This window comes from Urocitellus parryii, chromosome 10 (assembly GCF_045843805.1).
Source record: "Urocitellus parryii isolate mUroPar1 chromosome 10, mUroPar1.hap1, whole genome shotgun sequence".
Lineage (NCBI taxonomy): Eukaryota > Metazoa > Chordata > Mammalia > Rodentia > Sciuridae > Urocitellus > Urocitellus parryii.
Genome location: NC_135540.1, coordinates 107067697 through 107074210, shown reverse-complemented (window position 1 = coordinate 107074210; position 6514 = coordinate 107067697).

Sequence of the window (6514 nt, the reverse complement as noted above, 5' to 3'; positions counted from 1 at the left end):
CAATTCTGCCTGTCAAAGACCAGGCATATAGATTACCTACTTCATTACATTTTAAAATGAACATGTGGGGTAGATGTTGCAATAATATTTTCAGTCTATCATTTGGTCTTAGTAATTCATATCTCATGGGCAAAATAAACTCATGCCTTTTCCAAAGACCTCCAGTTGTAGCCCATTATACCAGCCTGAAGTCTGGGATCTTGTCTAATCAGGTCTACGTATGGATGAAGTTTGGGTACAGCTCCTTGACTTCCAATACTCTCAGTCTGAAGACCTTTGAACTTAAGTGATAGGTTATCTATTTTGTTCACTCCAGGTACAATTAATGTTATGGGCCATAACATCACTATTCTATACATTGCCATTGAAAAATGTAAAATTTGGGCTGGGGATGTGGCTCAAGCGGTAGCATGCTTGCCTGGCATGTGTGCAGCCCGTGTTCTATCCTCAGCACCACATACAAAGATGTTGTGTCCGCCGAAAACTAAAAAATAAAAATAAAAATTCTCTCTCTTAAAAAAAAAAGAAAAATGTAAAATTTTCATGTACATCATTTGTCCATAGCAATTCTGAAGCCCAGCTACTACACATGGCCATTCTACTATGCTCCCCAGTGGTTATTCTCCCAGGCTCTTGGTCCTGCCCTATAAATCTGTTTTTCATAAAGGTTTTTCATGTTTGCAGCTGTGTAGTGTCCTTAGCCTACTCCCTGCTCAGAAATCTGAGGATCCAAAGGCCTTACACCATCGGCCCAAGCTGGTATATTCCCTTTTTTCTACCTGTGAACTTATGTGTCAACTTATGATTATTCCATTACTCAAAACCACAAAAAAGTCTATTGGAAACATCCTTTTCTATGTTGGCCTCCTTGTGACATAAGATTATAAAAAGCCTTGGGCAACTTCTACAAGGTATGTCTGTAAGACAGAGGGCCATTTCTGTGTCTGAAATGTCTTTAACAAGCACTGTCATCTTTCTGAGATCTTGGAACTAAGAATCTCACTGCTTCACTTTGGATTTGGTCTTTGCCTGAAAGCCATTTCTGAGTATGATAATATTTGACAGAATGGCTCTAAGCCTTTGTATTTCCTCCAAATTTCATTTGGAAATGGAATAATTTGTTCTTTTTTTTAAATGATTTTTTTCTAGTTGTACATGACAGCAGAATGAATTTAGATTCACAGTACAAAAGTGGAGTACAATTTTTCGTTTATCTGGTTGTACATGAAGTAGAGTCACACCATGTAATGATATCTGTGTCATTCCACCATCTTTCCTATCTCCATTCCCCCTCCCTTCCTGTCTCTCCCATTTGCCCTGCCTAAAGTTTCTGCATTCCTCCCATGCCCCAACAACATTATGGATCAGCATCCACTTATTAGTTCCAACTCCATCCATTTACCTGCAAATGCCATAATTTTATTCTTTTTCAATGCTGATTAATATTCCATTATAAACACACACACACACACACACACCATAGTTTATCCATTCATCTATTGAAGGGCATCTAGTTTGTTTCCACAACTTAGCTATTGTAAATTGTGCCGCTATAAACATATATGTGGTTGCATCACTGTAATATGCTGTCTTTAAGTTCTTTGGGTATAAACTAAAGGGTGGGATAGTTGGGTCAAATGATGGTTCCATTCCAAGTTTTCTAAGGAATCGCCATACTATTTTCCAGATTAGTTGTACCAATTTGCAGTTCTACCAGCAATGTAAAGGTGTGCCTTTTCCCCCACATCCTTGCCTACACTTACTGTTGCTTGTCTTGATAATTACCATTCTGACTGAAGTGAGATGAAATCTTAGAGTAGTTTTGATTTTCATTTCTCTAATTACTAGAGATGTTGAACATTTTTTTCATATATTTGTTGATTGATTGTATATCTTCTGAGAAGTATCTTTTCAGTTCCTTAGCCCCCACCTCCTTCTGTTGTGGTCCTGGGGATTGAACCCAGGGCCTTGTGCATGTGAGGCAAGCACTCTACCAATTGAGCTGTATCCCCAGCACCCCCATTTATTGATTGGGTTATTTTTTGGTGGTACGTTTTTAGAGTTCTTTATATATCTTGGAGATTAGTGCTCTATCTGATGTGTATGTGGTAAAATTTGTTCCCATTCTGTAGGCTTTCTCTTCACCTCATTGTTACTTTTGCTGAGAAATTTTTATTTAATTATTTTTGCCCCATGATTTTTAAATATTAATTTATTTCTTTTACAGTAGAATGTATTTTGACATATAGTACACAAATGGAGTACAACTTCTCATTCCTCTGGCTGTACATGGAATAGAGTCACTCCAGTGCCGCAGTCTGGCTGGGCACAATTCAGGAGCCACTTGTCAAAAGAAACGAACTTTATTTTTAGAACACACACACCACACCACACAGCTCCTCAGGAAAAACCCTCAGAGCCCAACTGCCACCACTGGCTTCCCACAAGCCTCTCAACCTCCCCCACTCCTCCTGCTCTTGAGGCCAATTGGCTGGGTCGCATGGGCGGAGCAAAAAAAAGTCCCCCAATGAGCAGTTCCGTGGTCTGAAAGGGCAGGGAAACAGCCCAAAGAGCATCACCGCAGAGAAGCCAATCAGTTGGCAGCTGGAAGTTTGCTGGGGCCCCTTTGGCTGTGGCTCTCAACACTCCAGTAGTGTAATCATATATGTATATAGGGTAATAATGTCTTTCTACCATCCTTCCCATCCCCACAACCGCACCCCACCCTCAATCCCCTCTACACAAACCAAAGTTCCTTCATTCTTCCCTATCCTCCTGCTATGGAGCAGCATCCACTTATAAGAGAAAGCATTTGGCTTTTGGTTTTTTGGGATTGGCTTATTTCTCTTAGCATGACATTCTCTAGTTCCATCCATTTACCTGCAAATACCATAACTTCATTCTTTTTTAAGGTGGAGTAATATTTCATTGTGTATATGTGCTACATTTTCTTTGTCCATTCATCAGTTTGAAGGGCATCTAGGTTGGTTTCATAGGTTAGCTATTGTGAATTGAGATGCTATAAACATTGATGTGGCTGTGTCACTGTAATATGCTCATTTTAAGTATTAACTGAAGTGGGATAGCTGGGTCAAATGGTGGATCCATTCCAAGTTTTCTGAGGAATCTCCACAGAGATTCTGAGGCTTTCCACAGTGTTTGCACCAATTTGTAGACCTACCAGCAATGTATGCATGTTTCTCTTTTCCCACATCCTTGCCAAAATTTGTTGTTACTTGTATTCTTGATAATTGCCATTTTGACCGGAGTGAGATGAAATCTCAGTATAGTTTAATTTGCATTCCCTAATTGCTTCTGATGTTGAATATTTTTTCATATATCTGTTGGCCATTTGTACTTCTTTAAAGAAATGTCTGATAAATTAATTTACGTATTCATTAATTGGGTTTTTTTTTTAGTGCTAAGTTTTTTGAGTTCTTTGTACATTCTAGATAATCCTTTGTAAGAAGAGTAGATAGCAACAGGTTTTCCCATTCTGTAGGATTTTTTCTTCACATTCTTAGTTGTTTCCTTTGCTGTGCAGAAGTTTTTTAATTTGATGCCATCCCACTTATTAACACTTGGCATTATTATCTGAACTTTAGGTGTTCTATTGAGAAAGTCATTGCCTATGCCTATCCATTGGGAGTGTTGATCCTATGCTTTCTTCTAGGAGTTGCATAGTTTCTCATCTAATTCCTAGGGTTTTGATCCATTTTGAGTTGACTTTGGTGCAGAGAGATGAGGTTCTAGTCTCATTCTTCTATATATGGATATCCAATTTTCCTAGCATCATTTGTTTAAAAGGCTGTCTTTTCTCCACCGTATGATTTTTTGCACCTTTGTCAAGGATCAGATGACTGTAGATGTATGGATTTTTCTCTGTGTCTTCTACTCTGTACCATTGGTCTAGGTATCTGTTTATATATCACTACTATGCAGTTTTTGTTACTATAGCTTTAGAGTATAATTTAAAAGTCAGGTATTGTGACCTTTAACATTGTCTTTTTTTTTTTTTTTTTTTGCTTAGAATTGCTTTGGCTATTCTGGGTCTTCTTTTTTTTTTTTTTTTCCAAATGAACTTTAGGACTGTTTTCCTAATTCTGTGAAGAATGTCATTGGTATTTTGATGGGGATTGCCTTGAATCTGTATATTGTTTGTGATAATTTGGCCATTTTAACAATATTCTATCTACCCATGAACATGGGAGGTCTTTCCATTCTTGTGTCTTCTTCAATTTCTTTTCCAGTGTTCTATAGTTTTTATTGTAGAGGTCTTTTGTTAGATTTAATCCTATGTATTTAATTTAATTTTTTGAGGCTATTGTGAATGGCATTGTTTTCCTGATTTCTTTCTCAGCATATTCATTATTGGTATAGATTTTGTATGTTGATTTTGTAACCTGCCACTTAGTTCTAGCAGTCCTCTGGTGGAACTTTTTGTATTTTCTAGGTATAGGATCATATCCCTGCAAACAGTGATAATTTGACTTCTTTCTTTCCCATTTTTATCCATTTTATTTCCTTCTCATGCCTAATTGCTCTGGCTAGAATAGAAATGGTGAGGGTAGATATGCTTGACTTGTTTCAGATTCTAAAGAAAATGTTTTCAGTTTCTCCTCATTAGTTACAATGTTGGCTTTGGGAGATATATATATAACAGTAGTTGTATATAGTCAATCCCTAGTTTATCTATCCCTAGCTTCTTCAGTGTTTTTTTTTTTTTTGTAATGAATAGGTGCTGAATTTTGTCAAAGGCTTTCTATGCATCTATTGAGATGACTGAATGGTTTTTGTCCCTAATTCTATTTATGTGATGAATTACACTTATTGATCTGCATGTGAAACCATTCTTGCATCCCTGAGATAAAACCAACTTGGTCATGATGAACAATCTTCTTGCTAATATTAAAGATTTTTGCATGTAAATTCATCAAGGATATTAGCCTGTAGTTTTCTTTCCTTGACGTGTTCCTATATGGTTTGGTATAAATGTGACACTGATTAAATAGAATGAAGTTGGAAGCATTCCATTTCCCCTGGAATATTCTGAGGAACATTAGTACTTGTTTTTTAAAGGTCTGGTAGAATTCAGCTAAAAATTCATATGATCCTGGACTTTTCTTCTTCTTCTTTTTAAAATATTTATTTTTTAGTTGTAGTTGAACACAAGATCTTTATTTTATTTTTATGTGGTGCTGAGGATCGAACCCAGGGCCTCGCATGTGCTAGGCGAGCACTCTACCGCTGAGCCACAATCCCAGCCCTGGACTTTTCTTTGTTGGAAGAATATCTGTAATCAACCATTGTTTGTTTGTTTGTAAGGGATTGAACACAGGGGTGCTTTAGCCACTGAACGACATCTCCCAGCCCCCAAATCATTGTTTGAGGCTTGTATCTTATAATACAAAATTCTCTCCTATAAGACAATTGTTCAGTCAACAAAAATTGTTGCACTTAACATGAACATCATACATTCAGAAATCAAAGAGGGAAATAATGTTTTCTAGTGTAGATGATGAAATACTTATCTGTTGAATCAGGGACTTTGGACTGAAAAGAACAGCTACCTGGGCTGAAAACGGCACTATGAAATTGAAATGAGGTTAAGTGTATAATGTGGTATGCTGAAGTTCAGAGTGACCGGTTGCATAAGCATGAAATAGGGAAACAACTTACCAGAAGTTGTAAAGTTGTGTAAAAGCCTAGCCTGAGCCCTAATTATGACAATGACGAATTCTTAGACTGTGTTACTAATAATAACAGCAGTAGTAACCGCTAACATCCACTCACTGGTTACTCTGAGCCATGTGCTGTTCTAAGCATTTTAAGGCTATTGGCTCATTTAATTCTCACAAATAGCCTGTCAGGTAAGTCTAATATTATTTCCATTTCAAATGAGGAAACTGAGGCCCAGAGCAGATAAATAATAACCCAAGGTCAAGTAGTCAGTAAGTGGTGGAGCTTGGTTTTGAAACTTATGCTAATCCTGCTCTCCTCTGGACTGGTCAGTCCATTTCTGGAGTCTTCATGTGTGAGGACATCACAGACCAAAGGTCTCCTGAGACCAGGTTGTGGCTGAGGTGGAAACCCACTCTGATGGTTGGACAAACTGGGGTCTTTTAGAAGAGTTTAAGAAAGAAATGTGCTTTACAAGTGTTTAAAGACTATTACGTGAAAGAGAAATGAGAATTATATTTTGTAGCCACAAGGAAATTACGGGTTTAGGCTGACAAACATTTACCAAATGCCTATATCTGCAAGAACCCTGGGAATTCAGAAATAAGAAGAAACAAAACAAAAACAAAAACCACTTCTTGGAGAAGTTTCCAGTCTAGAAGTGGTGAGAGGCAAAGTTGACTCTCCAAAAGACCTTTCTGAAGACCCTAGCAGCTGGATGCCAACTCTTAAATATATATAAAATTAAATTTCATAATTGAAATTTGGAGACATTTTCTGTTGATTAATATGTTGCATTACATAGATATCAAGAAAATTACTTGTCTTTTGCATT